This window comes from Pinus tabuliformis, chromosome 9 (genome assembly GCF_031772625.1).
Source record: "Pinus tabuliformis cultivar Carrire ecotype Pingquan chromosome 9, CPIR1, whole genome shotgun sequence".
Lineage (NCBI taxonomy): Eukaryota > Viridiplantae > Streptophyta > Pinopsida > Pinales > Pinaceae > Pinus > Pinus tabuliformis.
In genome coordinates this window covers 1,363,616,480-1,363,632,691 of record NC_142307.1, presented here as the reverse complement: position 1 = coordinate 1,363,632,691, position 16,212 = coordinate 1,363,616,480, and positions in this window count along the sequence as shown.

Genomic DNA, 16,212 nt, shown 5'->3' with positions numbered 1-16,212 from the left:
AAAGAAGATCCACTTGTGATTAAATCAGCTTTGGATATTGAGGCTAAGAGGTGAAAACGTGACAAGAGGATCACACAAAGGCAATGAGACATATAAAGGATGGAGGAAACAAAGAAGGAATTGTAGGAGTTAAAGCGGAACCTCAGGTTAGAACAAGAGCTGTGTAGAGTAGAGAAGCAAGCACATCAAGAACAAATCCAACAGGGGCGAAACACGTGCAAACTGATGAAACTACGCCCATACAGGATATAGACTCATCCCAACAGTTGGCACAGAGAAAAAAGTGTGAGAAGTGATGTCGATCACATGCATGGGTGTTCAGGAGTGTGGATGTAATTGTGTGCACTCATGCGATCCCATCTGTTGGCACACTCACTGAGGCAAAGACAAAGAACCAAGCCCAGCTGGAGTTGGACATGTACTTCGACAAGTTGATGCGCATAGTCACCAACACACACTTGGAGATCAACACAGACACTATGCATCAGTATTTTGCTGGCCCGACCGCACTCAAGGCTATGATGCCAATGTTATCAAACAAGTTGGACAGAGGAGCCAAATCAGTGCACTCATATGCAACAGAAGAAATAGTTATTTTTCAATAGGATGTCACAATTGAGCATGCGTACACCATCACGGACTATCGAGCTTGGCCTTAGTTCACCACCGTCGATCATCACGAGGATGTCGAAGAGTTGGTCTTCCCATAGCTGTCCGAGTCTTAGTGATAGTTTGCAGGATTTCTCAAGCCTATTTTGTCTCACATGGGTACATGTGTAGATTGTAATTGTTATCACAAAAAATTGATCATCTAGCCTTAATTTACTAGATGGATCGAAGTACACCATGTAAGGCCAATTTTTCCATAGTAAAATTGCTTTCACTATGATAAATTACTTAATAAACCACATTTGTAAAAAAATTTATAATTAAACCCATGAAGAATAATTGAATAAATTACTATTTATTTAATTATCTTCTACGAATAATTAATTAAACCATTGTTTAATTAATATTTCTTGTCACATTTGGCCCAGTTATGAAAAATAAACAGATAAATTATTAATTGTCTTATTTTTTCTAGGAATAACTAATTAGTCACTAATTAATTATTATTCTTTGTGAAGGTTGACTAAATCCCTCATGAATATTCAAATAAATCATTATTTGTTTATTATTTCGTAACCATATTTCTTGAGATGTAAGATAAATCATTTATTTATTTATTATTTCTAAATAAAAGTTTAAATACTTTTTCCCTCCTAACCAAATATAATAAAATATTCCAAGTGATTATTTCTAGAATGGGGTTAATAATATTTTATTATTGCTCATTATTTAAGGATACCCTAATATTTTGTTTTAAATAGGAGGGTTTTCCATTCATTATTCACTTTTGATCATTTTCATTGTTGCACTCGTTGTTGTAACTCTGATTATTATCATTGTCGCACACCTTTTTCTTTTCCATTTGAGTTCTCACTGACCTCAAATATTTCATTTGCTGGGTTTTACACATTATAGAGGAGAGAGAATCTAGCGAAAAGATGAAGACATTTGAGGATAGCCAAGAACCCATCCCATAGAGGGGGACTAGTAACATTTACTTTTTCCCTTCACAAGTGTTGTTTAATAAAATATATTCTTTATATATCTGGTTTCCAATGGATTATTGGAGTTACCCACATTTATTACTATTTCATTTTGTTGTTTAACTATGATCGTGGCATAGATCAAGGATTTGGCAGGTTTTTTTTCTATCATTTGTTGTAGATCTACAATGTTTAGCAGACATTTATATTGTTAAGATTGTTTGTCATCCACAGTATTAGGTGATTTGTTTTCGTACACATATGAGAAGAAAACACTATAACAAAATTGGTGACTCTGCTGGGTTTTTACTTCTGATCCAGAAACCTGGGTGACCTTTAGTTTTCAGCTTAGGGTTTCTTCTTTTTTCAGTCTCTTAATGTTTTTTACTAGCATTCTAACCCTAGATCAGTCAAAATTCTAACTTTCGTAAGTTTTCTGGTATTTTCTGCAAGTCACAGGAACCAGCCGTGACAGTGACGACAAATTTTTCTAAGACTTGGCAACCGGGAATCAAGGAGCAGAAATCACACTTTTCTACCCCAAAAGTGCAATCTCGAGGTCCAAAGCACACCTTTTGGCCCAAAAAGTGTGATCTCCTAGTAATCAGGTTTGTACCTGTGATTTTTAGGGTTTGTGGGAATTTTTAAGATCTGTTTATGGGTTTCTCCGAGAGCTGTCTGCTGGATTGGTTGACCACTGTCTACCTCGATTGGTTTCTTAGGAGCCTTTTATCACCCATTTCTAAAGATATCACGTCTCACTTTCCTCAAACAGAGGAAGAAGCTCTCCAAACCAATCTGAGATATGACTTGATTTATGCGCAATCTCGTTATGTCTATACTGTCATTCTAGACCTCCCCCATCCTAGTGGTGCCAATGCACCAGGGGCATCTCACGCTACCAACAATATCATTGGAGCCATTTCACATCCTGTTATCCTCCACAATGTCCCAAGCTGAGACGAGATCGACGGAGGTAACCATAGACCAAGCTTTCAGTTTGGTAGCTAGCCCTACCAAACCAAAGAGGGATCTCTCTATGATCACAGCCAATGAATTGAATGGAAAAGGAATAGATTTTAGGCTAGGTATGCTAGGCTCAGGTAGGTCTTGAAAATTTAGGGTTTGATGCTGGATAAGGGAGAAAAACTAGGTAGCTAGGTCAAAGGCTCAAAGGGTTACAACAACAAAGATATAAAGGAGCAAGGTAGCAATAATTATGTGATGGATTTAGGGTTTTTCGGTGTAGTCTAGTGTTTGGAAGATGAAAAAGGGTTTTAATGAGAATGAGCACATGAATTCATTAAACAAGAAAGAAATTAACACATAATGATATTCCCATAAAAACATAGTTTTATGCAAAGAATTATGTTTATAAACTTCAAGGAAAACCACTGAGGAAATAATGAATGGAAAGAGAAGATGAATATCTTTCATATAAAGCTATAACAGAGAAAAAACTAAATCACAAACTTACTGCACATGAATTCCTAGATAATAGCTGCAAACTGTATCCTTTGATTTCCAGAAAATGTCCAAGTATAAGCTACAATAGTTCTCTCCTTTTATGTCCAACCTGTTCTATGACTAAGAAAATGATACATAAAGACCAAAACAACATCTCCTTGCTCTCAGGGGTCAAATCCATGAGTCTAGGAACTGCTCCATGAGGTGTTCCAACCAAAACCTTAAAGACCAGGGTAATCAAGGTAATCAACCTAATGAACCCGAGGGGAACTAGCCTAACACCAAAAACCAGCAACATGGTAGTCAGCCCAAGAAAAATAAGGTTATTCATATGAACAAGCCTTGTGCATGTTGTGGTGTACATGGCCATTATACACATGAGTGTCCTCTCTTACCCCACATGCACCAAATGTGGGAAGCTCAAGCAGCTTCTAAAGGTTAGCCGCCCATCCAAAAATTTCCTCAAAATCCTACGCCATCTCAACTGACAGTGCTTACAAATCCTTTCCCCCAGCAAGGATTTGTTGCTGCTCAACCTCATCCAGGTCAAGCAGCCCATCCCCCCCAACCTTCTAGTCCTGGTGACTACCAAATCCTCATGATGAATTATGATGAGGTCAATACCTCCGATATCAACTTGCAAACTCAGTCGCGTCAATATGACAAGCCATCAACTTCGTCTGCCACTGAGTCCAAAACCAAAACATCTACTGAGCCTCTTATGACACCAAACAATCTGTTACAGATCCCTCAGCCTAAAGTTGAGGCAATTCCCAAGATCCCCAAGGGGCCATTACGTCGTAACGCTGCTTCTAACCGATCTGCCCATACATACAGTATAGTATATTACTTGGCACAATCACTTGCTGCCATGTCGATGCTAGAGGTCCTCCAGTCATGCCCATCTCAATAGAAAGCTCTACTAACTACTTTGGGCACAGTAGATCCTTCCGACGATCGTTTGTTTGTCTTCCTAGTTGATACATCAGAACATCCCCCATTACCTTCATCCATTGCTTTCTAGATACCAATCCGAGTCCGCAATGCCATCATCTCTCAATGCATTATTGACGAAGGGGCATTCACCTGTGTGATGTCTGCTGCCGTTTGGAAACAACTTAAGTCACCTGAACTGTCCCCATCCACCATCACTTTGCATGCTTGGGACAGTCACTCCTCCCAACCTCTTGGCATGTATCACAATTGTCCAGTGACTCTTGTGAGCAGGATTGTCCATGTAGACATTGAAGTTATTGATGCCCCTTTATATTACAACATTCTATTGGGTCGTAGTTACACTTATGCCATGTCAGCCGTCGCATCTACCATTTTTCGCAAGATGTGCTTCCCCATGAAGGGAATATCGTCACTGTCGATCAGTTGAAATACTAGGAGCTAGCATCCTTGACCTCCCCTAAGTCCATTATCTCGTCGATATATGACAAACAGTACTCTACCCCTCTCACCGGTGTTGCACCCTGAGTCTACAAAGATTCCTCATTATTAGGTGCTTTCCCCGGTTCTCCCCCACCTATCTCTGAGCCTAACGCTTTGAGTGTTTGCATGTTACAAGCATCATGAGCTACTCGCAAGTAGTCTTGTACATCTAAACAATAGCCAGCTCCTCAGCACCCTGTTGTTCCCACCTCAGCCGAGCCATCTGGATCCACCCACCTAGGACCCTCTCTGTTTGTGGGTGCCTCTCCTATGTTCCCACCAGGAACTATTCCTCCAGGTCTCAACAATCCAGGAGTTGTTCCACTGGGACATTACCCTGCAGGACAGATACGTTTCTTGTTTCCTCCTCCTGGAATATTTTTTGATCGTGTCATGGCTTCGCTGGTCCTCCCTAATATGACTTTTGGGATCCCAGTCTGGTACATTGACCCCCCTGCAAGCACGCCTCCTGGTCAACTAAGACCATATCATGCTTTGACCTCAGTTCAACTGGTCCCTACAGCCCCTGCTACTGCTCCAGTTCCACTCAACCTCAACAGGAACCCACTCATGTTGCCAAAGAATCCGAACAGGGGGGAAAATCCAAGAGGAAAGAACCTAAGGACAAGGCTCCCCAAGCTCCTCCAGCCCCCAAAGCCCCAAAGCCATCACCTCCATGCACTTTGTGTAAAGTTGTTGGGCACACCACCAATAACTGTCCTGGACTTCCTCATCTCAAACCTTTGGTTCATGAAACATTTCCCAAGTTTAATATCCCCGAGGTCCAACTTACCTTACTGGGTACAGCCAAGAAACTCAGAACGTTACGCACAAATCACCCTTGTGACTTGTGCGATCATCATGGTCACTATTCCCATTGTTTCCCTCATCTTGAAAAAGTTCGCGATTGTGTGGAGGCACTACACGAATACAAGACCACTCGTAGTGGACCACCTACTCCTCTACCTGTGGATTCTGGTACAACTAGTACACCAGAACAAGGGGAATTTGGTCCCACCTTCGTGATCCCTCCCCTCGATGTCGAGATGATAGACTACATGGGCCATATCCTTTACCTATCTTCATCCTTGAGTTCCTCACAGCAAAAAGCTTTCTAAGGTTTCTGCGCGTGATTCTATCGAATCTCTTTTGGCAGAATCCCAAGTCCCATGATCAGTAGATTTTCCATCTACTAGCTCATCGTCTACCATTCTAGATGATGCGTATGTGAACCTCCTTTCTGAGGATGATGCACCATGTACCTTCATCACATCATGTAGTCAGTATTCCTCCCGTCTACCCATCTTTCATTTTGATGAAGACATCATGGAAACTAGGTCTACCCCTGATTACCCTAGCACTTAGGCAAGGGGGCATCTCTTCTGGAGGATTTTGAAGGCCACCTCCTTCTTAATTCTCCCAATGAATTCTACCCCAAGTAATTTCACTCATTTCATATCCCATTGATTTGCATGTCTTTATTTCTGTCAAGAAATTAAGTAGGGTACATCATCTCATTTGTTGTCTTTTGCAACTTTCATATGGATCCATCATCCACACTGTATATCAGTTATGCCGACGGTGCGAGTCACTTCTCCATGAATCTAGCCTCTATAGCCTGGGCCATTTTCACCCCCTTTCATACATTAGTACTTTCGAATGAAATGTGCATTGGATCTGCCACCAATAACCAAGCTGAATATGATGCAGTGATAGGTTTGTTAGTCGATGCCCTTGATCATTGCATCCTCCAACTTCATGTTTGTTTAGATTCCTTGCTGCTTGTGATCCGGATTTAAACAGGAACGCAACAAATTACAGAGATAACCATATACACAAAGATGCAACGGAAATAATACTTCATTTCATTAATGGAAAATACTGAAATATGCTTACAAACAGAAATGGAAATAAACTAGCTAGGGCGATGGTAGCTTATCTCTGAGAAGAGATGTGATGGCTACATGCCTCTGAACTGTGTTACAATGAGGCTCGAAGGCCTATTTATTGTTGAGAAACAATGGAAAAAAACCCTTATCATTCCAAAACCTAACCCTAGGAGATGAAACGCCAAACTGTGGGCCCCGTTTGGGGGTAAGTTGGTACATCAACTTCCCGGGGTCGTAACTTTGGCATATGATCTCCGTTTGACGCGTACAATAGCTCATTAGAAAGATCTATCCGAGCACTATCATTGTTGGAATGGGCAACACCAGTCCATTCCATGGACTCATGTTGCCCCCGGATTCCCCAAAAAACGTTGTTTAGGGCCTCAAAACGGCTCCGGAAGTTCAGGACCCGAAAAACTGCTAAAAATAGTAAGTTGTGCTACAATTAAGGAAACTGAAAATGCTGAGAAAGACAATGGTGGGGGTCCAGGTGGACTTGGCAGGTGGCCACCAATATCCACCTGGATCATTCCTCCCCCCTTAGGAAGCAATGGTCCCCATTGCGTTGAGCTCCTCCATGAGATGAGGAAACTTCCGCTGAACTTGTTCCCTGGTGAGCCACTTGCCCTGCTGAAGGAGTTGGCCCGCTTTGACAACTCGATACAGTTGGATATTCTGTTGGCGAGTGTTCTTGATCTGTGTGTCCATGATCCGATCAGTTGCAGCTTGTTCCATGCAATCTGGATTTAATTCTGTGGGTTTGAGCTGTTCTGCAATGTCGGATGTGTCTAGCAATGGTGGAAAGTATGGCCGAAGGCGGTCCACATTGAATACTAGGTGTAGGCCAAGGAATGGGGGATTGCTGAGCTCAAATGCATTGTCTCCCATAGCCTTAGTAATGGTGTAAGGACCATATCGGAGTGGTCTCAATTTCCGATAGGCTCCAGTAAGGCGTTCCTTTTGCAAATGCAACCAGACTTTGTCGCCCACCTGAAACTTGTGTGGCCGAATTCTGGGTCGCTTTTGTAGAGAAGTGGCCAATCAGAAGTCTCGTGCCCGCAAGAGTTGAGCACGGTGGTTAGCGCCATGATCGGTGGTCGACTGAGGCAATCTGCAACATTATTGGTGCTGCCCTTTTTATACTTGATATTCAAGTGAAACTGTTGCAGGTATGTAGACCACTTCTGATGGCGATCATTTTGCAATTTCCCTTGGGTCTGTATGAACTGCAGCGGTCGGTGGTCTGTGTGGATGACCGTTTCCTTCCCCAAAATGTAATGCTTCCATTGTCGGCAGGCCTGTACAATGGAATACATCTCTTTATCATAAGTGGGGTACTTCCGGACTGTGTCTGAAAGTGTTTCACTGTGATATGCCACTGGATGTCCATGTTGAGTAAGGACTGCCCCAATAGCATAGTCAGAGGCATCTGTCTCGACCTCAAATGGTTGTTGTAAATCTGGTAACGCGAGCACTGGTGCCGTGCAGAGGCGATCCTTCAACTCCCTGAATGCCTTCTGTTGAGATTCAGACCAAAAGAATTTTGCTTTCGCCCCGCCCTTGGTGACTTGACTCAAGGGCCAAGAAATATGAGAAAATCCCAACACAAACCTGCGGTAGAAGTTGGCAAGACCTAGAAAGCTGTGGAGCTCTGTTAGAGTGGTTGGAGAGGGCCAATCCCGAATGACTTGGACCTTGGCTGGATCAACATGCACCCCCTGTTCATCAATGATGTATCCCAGATACTGAACCTCAGTCATGCCAAAAGTGCATTTCTCCAAATTGGCACATAGCTTGTGTTGCCGCAGTGTTTGGAGAACCTGTCGAATGTGGTGGAGGTGCTCTTCCCAACTCTGGCTGAAGATCAGAATGTCATCCAAGTATACTACTACAAAGGAGTTGGTGAATGGCCGCAAGATGTCATCCATTAGCCTCATAAAGGTTGCAGGAGCATTCGTCAATCCGAAAGGCATGACCAACCATTCGAAGAGGCCCTCCTTGGATTTGAAGGCAGTCTTCCACACATCCGAGGGTTCAATTGGTACCTGGTGATATCCTGACTTCAGATCGATCTTGCTGAAATATTTCGCCCCCTTTAGTTGGTCTAGGAGGTCATCAATCCGCGGGATCGGGTACCTATTACGGACAGTGATCTTGTTCAGCGCCCGATAGTCAATACAGAGTCTCCACGTCCCATCCTTCTTCTGTACCAACACTATCGGGCTCCCACAGGGCGAAGAACTCGGACGGATGTGACCTTTCTGCAGGAGCTCCTGAATCTGCCTCTTGATTTCATTGTTCTCCAGAACGGAGCGCCGATAAATTGGTCCATTGGGTAGCGGTGCACCTGGGGTCAGATCGATGGAGTGCTTGACTTGACAGTGCAGAGGAACCCCTGCCGGGGAGGTGAAGATGTCTTCGTACTCCTCCACAATCTTGTCCATCTGTAGCTGCCGTGCAGAGGGACCCCGTTTGGAGGCCGCGGCCACTGTCTTCTTCTTCCCTTGAGGGCGTATCATCAGGAAAACAAATTTCATGGTTTTGGAAATGATCTTACTGCATTGTTTTGCAGTAATCAAAGAGATGGCGGCAGGTGGTGCTACCTCTGGTATCCTGAACAACTTATTTCCCAATGTAATAATAAAAGCACGGGGCCTTGATTCATACACAGCATGTCGCCTCCACAAGTATGGCTGTCCTAGTAATACATCACAAACTTCAAGGGGAGCAATGTCACACAATACCTCATCCGTGAAGGGCTTGATGTTGTATGGAAGGCGACACTGCTGGCTCACGCGAAGATCTCGCCCTTGGTGAAGCCACCCAATGGTGTATGGTTGTGGATGTGCTGTGGTCGGTAAGCCCAACCGCTTCACGACCTCTGCCGAAATGAGGTTCTTTTGACTCCCGCTATCAACAATGAACTGTATCGGGGAGCCCTTTACCCACATCTGGGAGTGGAAGAGACGCTCCTCCTCCTCTGGATCTTCGGGTTCATTTTTCTGGATCTTTGCGGTAGCAACAGTGGTGCTGGGATCCGCATCAATGATCTGCTTCCCTTTTTCATACCCCTTATCGGGTTCTGACTCAGAGTCGGAACATGCATCTGATTCTGAAACCTTTAGCTCAGCCACCAGTGACTGCTTGGCCCGACACTCACTTGTGTTGTGAGTGGAGCTCTTATGGAACTCGCACCATTTTCCAGTGTCCTTTCTCGGCTTCGCGGCGTTGCTCTTTGCTTGCAGCTTCGGCTGGTTGTCTTGGGCTGTCCCGCCTTGGCTTTGTCCTTTGTTCTGTGGTTTAGGGGCACCTTTCCCCTGCTTTGGATTCGCAGATCCAAAGTCTCGCTTCTTTTGTTTAAACTTCTGCTCGACCTTGACGGCATACCGGTATGCTGCGCCGAGCGAGGGGATGTTTAGGAACTGTATTTCTTCCTGGATGTACTTGTGCAAGCAGCCACGGTATTTGAGTATCAAATGTTGCTCTGAATCCTTGATACCCAACTTTGTGCGAAGGGTATGGAAAAGATTGGTGAACTCCGGCACGTCTTGGTCCCTTCCCTGCCGCAGCGTGGTCCACTTTATGTATTCATCCTCATAGCTTCCGACAGGGTAGTACTGCTCCTTGATGGCATCCCAGAACGAATCCCAGGTGGGTGCGGCTGAAAATAGTGAGCCAGTACTTTCATCGTTCTGCTCGCAGTAGGTTTCCCACTAGTCCTTGACGTGGGGGGCTGCTTTGAGAAGAGAAAAAACAATCTTTTCCCGACTCGAAAATTCATGAACAGAAAAGTAACCCTCTAGCTGATTTAACCATTTATCTACGGCATCGGCGTCTATCTGACCCTCGAATATGGGGATTTCAAAATTAACTTGTACCTTAAAGGGTGTGGCGTTTCCAGAGGAGCTGCTGGAAGCCGATGCGCCGCTTCTGGGTAGCCGCTGAAGGATCTGCGCAAAGTTGTCCATCATCGCGTTCCATTGTCGCTCGAGTGCTTCTTCGAGCAAGATTTTGATGGGATCTCCTGCCCCCTCGTCTTTCTTCTCGTCCGCCATGGGAGGCCGTCGGGATTTGCGAGGCTGGTCTTGCAAAGGTTCAACCAGTTCAAGCCCTAACTCCTTATATCCCGACCTTGTTGGGGACATGCAAAGAAAAACAGAGAAAAAGCAGACCGCTCTGATACCACTGATCCGGATTTAAACAGGAACGCAACAAATTACAGAGATAACCATATACACAAAGATGCAGCGGAAATAATACTTCATTTCATTAATGGAAAATACTGAAATATGCTTACAAACAGAAATGGAAATAAACTAGCTAGGGCGATGGTAGCTTATCTCTGAGAAGAGATGTGATGGCTACATGCCTCTGAACTGTGTTACAATGAAGCTCGAAGGCCTATTTATTGTTGAGAAACAATGGAAAAAACCCTTATCATTCCAAAACCTAACCCTAGGAGATGAAACGCCAAACTGTGGGCCCCGTTTGGGGGGTAAGTTGGTACATCAACTTCCCGGGGTCGTAACTTTGGCATATGATCTCCGTTTGACGCGTACAATAGCTCATTAGAAAGATCTATCCGAGCACTATCATTTTTGGAACGGGCAACACCAGTCCATTCCATGGACTGGTGTTGCCCCCGGATTCCCCAAAAAACGTCGTTTAGGGCCTCAAAACGGCTCCGGAAGTTCAGGACCCGAAAAACTGCTAAAAATAGTAAGTTGTGCTACAATTAAGGAAACTGAAAATGCTGAGAAAGACAATGGTGGGGGTCCAGGTGGACTTGGCAGGTGGCCACCAATATCCACCTGGATCAGCTTGTCATGCAATTGAATGGTGTGTATCATGTGCGTAACCAAGTCCTATTTATAAAATATCTACGAGTTAAGTTGTTGGTACGTGAATTTGAAACCATCACTTTGAGTCATGTTCCTAGAGCCCAAAATAGCTATGTAGATACCATTGCAAATAACATTCTAGATTGGCATTTATCACATATATACCATAGAAGACAACCATAAACATAACACATGGTGAACCATCATCATCATATCAAATGCATAATCATATTATGTATCACATAAAACATATAAGTGTTTGGAGCCCATAGCTCTAAATACATTTGACATGCCCATAGCATGTTACAAAAATCAAAATCAAAGGGACCCACCTGTCCCCATATCTAGTCACAGTCGGTGGATCCCCTGCCAAAGGCTCTGCTCCACCTGCACGTAGATCATGTACTGCCTGACCAGCCATCGCCATGCACCGCATGATCCCTCACCACTATGAGGGAAGGCTTGTACACTCATCTATGTATCAATCGTCTAACTCATGCCATCCGCGCTCAGAAACTCTGGTCAAGAGTACCTCACACCTACAATGTAGATCAACGAGTAGCGCACTATCCTCTGGACCCTGACGTGACATTGATGTTCCCTGATCTGCAGCCCCTGGTGTTATGGCTCGTCTTGCATATCCTGTCAGTTTTACCAGTGCTATGTCTCCATACCACATATTTTACACTAAGTACCATATACATGTGATAAAAGTATGAAATGCACCATAAAAATAACAACTTAACACTTACTGTCTGGTCCCCATGCTCACCTGGGTGGAAGTGGTAGGTTAGGATCACCCTGATAGTTCATCCCGCTATAAGGAAAATCATTAATGTAGAGGGGAATATGATCCCAGTGTGCATGAAAAAATTGATTCAAAACACCCGTCTGACTCCCCCTCCTCCTCCTCTCCATAGTAGTTGCCACCAGCGGTGCATCCTGGGCTCCTGTAGGCCCCCATCTTGGATGTGTACATGAGGACAGATGGTGGGTATCTTCTCAAAGAAGAACGCACACAACACTGTACCAAATGCACAATCGCAGTTTACCTATCTCTTGCATAGACTCAACTGTCATTTCACTTATGACATCATCATTTGGGCCGCACCATAGTAGGTCCCCACCAAAACACTCTCAACCAACATCATCTGCCCACCAGTGATGTGGTAGAATGCTTGGCTGCCCAAGACCCGTAGCACTGCTGCGACAACAACCCATGTCTCTAGCCTCTCTAGATCACTGATCGGGATGGTCGTGCCCTTCACATGCACACCCCATGGACAATGGCGCTCCACAAACTATGTAATGTTCCTCTCAAGAGGCAACACCAGATGTATATCCCCCACCACCCCTATAGGAGGGAGTCTAGTCAAGAAGTAAATATCCTGTAACGTGAGCTCAATCTTGTGCCCCTGCACTACAAAGACCTCTTGGTCTGAATCCCAATAGCTCACAATCCTCGATAGCAAGGGCTCACCTACCCTCATCAATGGGTTCTCTACCAACTTGAGAACCCCATAGCGAGCTAATGCCCCTCAAACCCCCTGATCCCTCTGAATCTCAGATCGAAGGGTATCCAAATCTCGCTCACGCCAGTTGATTCTCAACTCTGCCATACCTGCAACACACCACATGTATTGTCAGTTCAGAGAAGAAAACACTGGCCTCAACAAATCAACCTACAGCCCCCACCAAGCCAACATCGCAATTCTGGGCTCAAAAAGTGTGACCAGGCCAAGAAGAGGAGCAGGGGTTTCCCAGGCAACTGCAGGCTGCCAACAATCAGGAAATAAACTAGTAAAATTGAAGATATGAGTAAGGCCACCTACACGAAAGTCACAGATGCTGATTCTGATGGTCGGTTTTTCCGCTAGTCAGAGGTCTTCTCACAAGATAGTTCATTGAAAAGTGCTTGCTAGAGGAGGATATGAGGGTCACTATTTATAGAAATGTCTTGAGTTGAGAGGGTCCTCAACAAGTGAATGGTCGAGAGATTTTAGGAGCATAAAACATTATTAATTATTGACTATTCAATGACAACAACTGTAGAAATTTTGAATAATAAACACATATTCAATGGAGATTATCCTGATCATGTACTATTGCGGAATACATACACAATACATAAGCTCCTCTACGTTGATCATCAATAACAATAAAACATCAAGAGCATTCACACATTAACACAGTGTGTAACCCGGGGAAAGCATCTCGCTAAAAACCCCAACTATCTGTATATTAATGATTGAGAACATGTAACATTACATAGTACAATACTCCTCACAAGTATCCAGCACTATCTCCACTTGTTACACACAATACAACTCAGATCTGATCTCCAAATCTCCCCCGCTGCTTTGCCTGCCTCCACTACACAATCCTGCAAGAGAATGAATGAGAATGGTTGATCCAAACTCTTATTTACCTTGTGAAAATCAGCCACACTGTAAATCACGTGAGCACAAGCTATATTTCACTTGGTATTGGCCCACACTACGCAGAGATCATTGGCATAACTCAATCCCATGCATGTGCACAATCTCATGCACAACTGATAGCAATCTCAACCTCTAACACCTATCTCCATTGAACTGTACATGCACTGAGTTAACTGATGTATTCTTCAGTTGCATTATGAGTTAATAATTAGTGAATTAATTAATAACTAATTCACACAACTCATCACTTAGTATATTGATCAGTTAGACTAAATACAACTAGTTCAACTAAGTCAAACTGAACACAACTCCATTAACTGCTCATCTAATTCCACAGAACTCAACCACATGAGTTCTAACTGATGTCTTGCATGCAATAGCTTAACTGACCCACAAAGAAAGCGTATTTCCTTCTGACAGCTGCATGTGCCACATCTGTAACTCAAACTAAAGTGCTCCAAGAGGATAAGATAAAATTTATAGTCTAAATATTATTATGAGACAATAATATTTGACTTTTCTATTTTTGACTAGCAGTCCAAAAATAGACTCTGATCACTCCTGCTGTGATCACCCCTGCTGTGATCACTCCTACTGTGATCACTCCTACTGTAATCCAAAAATAGACTTTGCTCCATAAATTGCCTGCGGGCCCACTTAGTGAAGGCGACTCCTTTCCACTAAGCTCCATCATCTTGTTGCATTCTCAACAAGCATTTCTTGTTGCACAATTTTCAACACTCCCTCTCAACAAGAAAGGCTTCCTCTCAAACCCGATCCTGTAACTTTGGAATGTTCTGCATGCACCACATCTACCCAGTCCACTTTGCTCCAACAACACTTGGAACAAAAACACTCCCAACTGACCACTCTGTTGTGCTAGGAACATACTCTGATGCTGAAGCTCTACCTGTTGCTGACAAGTGCTCCCTCTCTGACATCTGCGCTACTGCAACATCTCCATGCATCTCGCACCATTGCACACCTCTCTGTGCCACCTAGCATTGTGCAAAACACTTGTGCCTCTCACATTGTTGCAGCCTGCATGCTATGCGCTGTCCTTGGATTCCCTGCACTGTCGCTCTCTCTGCCGCTCCATCCACATCTGTCTCTACCCAATCATTCTGTTCCTGCTACTCCACATCGGGGATCCCGTAGCAAGGTCTCATCCAAGAGATTGGGTACCTCAAGGATCTTGCCCCTCCTCCTTGGGACGATCAATCCACATCACCCCACCTCCTACCTGGAGGTATGGCTGCATGTGATCCCTCAGCCCACCTGGCTCGAAGTTTCCCCCTACTGGAGGTCTCTGTATGAGTAGATGTCTCTACTCGATCTCCTCTCAGCTTCCCCTGTTGTGGCTGCTCCACAACCTCTTGAAGTTGTTGCACCAATCGTGGCTCCTCCACAATCGTCTAAGACTCCTTCTGGCTCTGCATGTTGAGAGGTAATATACGCTCCCTCTCAACCACCAAGTCTCCATCAGTTGCCTCGCTGCTCAAGGCTTTACATGCATCTTGAACCTCAAGAGCATATAGGTTCTTGACCCGTGAACCAATCTGCTTCACCTGTCTAGTGATGATGTGTCTAAGGAAAACCTTTCCCTTACTGAAGACTACATCATAGCCTCTATCTTCCAGCATCACGATCGACACCAAGTTTCTCTTCAGTCCTGGTACATACTTGACATCAGTCAAGCTAAGGCGAGCTCCATGCTCCCTCTGAAAAATAACCGTGCCTACACCTGAGACACTATACTTCTCATCATTACCCACCCCTATGAGTATCTGGAGATATTTCTCCTCCAAAGTACTGAACAGACTTTTGTCACCGGTCATGTGGAAAGAAGCTCCACTGTCAAGAAACCAACCACTTCCCACCATGGATGAAACCATGCATGCGAAGAGTGTGAAATCCAACTCAAATTGTGAAGCAAGTGCCTCACCTTCAGATCCTTCCCCGCATCCCTTCTTGGACTTCTTCTTTGGGCAATTAGTAGCATAATGGCCCAACTCATGACAACGAAAGCATCTCGCCTTCGACTTGTCAACCTTCTTCCCATCATTGGAAGAACTGGATTTGGAAAGAGAACCCTTCTCCTTCTTCTTCTTAGCCTTACTCGCTAAGGCACAGTTCTCCTCATCATGCATAGATGAATAACTATCTCTGGTGTGCCGTCTAATCTCCTCTTGCACAAGATCCGACCAAAGTCTCTCCCATCCTAGAAATTTATCCCTTCCATTCACCGAGTCCTGGTAGCTATGCAAACTCTTAGGAAGGCCAAGGAGTGTTAGAATCACCATATCCTCATCCTCAACAGTTACCCCCACACTTCCCAGCTCATCCCGGCATTGGGTGAACTTCGTGAGATACTGGGGCATACTGTCTCCATTCTCACACCTAATGTTTCTGAGTTTATCCTTGAGCGCCAACTTCCTCTGGTCACTCTTGCTTTGGAATAATTCTGTCAACGTTTTCCACATCAAATATGGAGAAGCCTTTCCATGGAGGCTAGACACAATGTGATCCCTCAGGCCCTCCAACA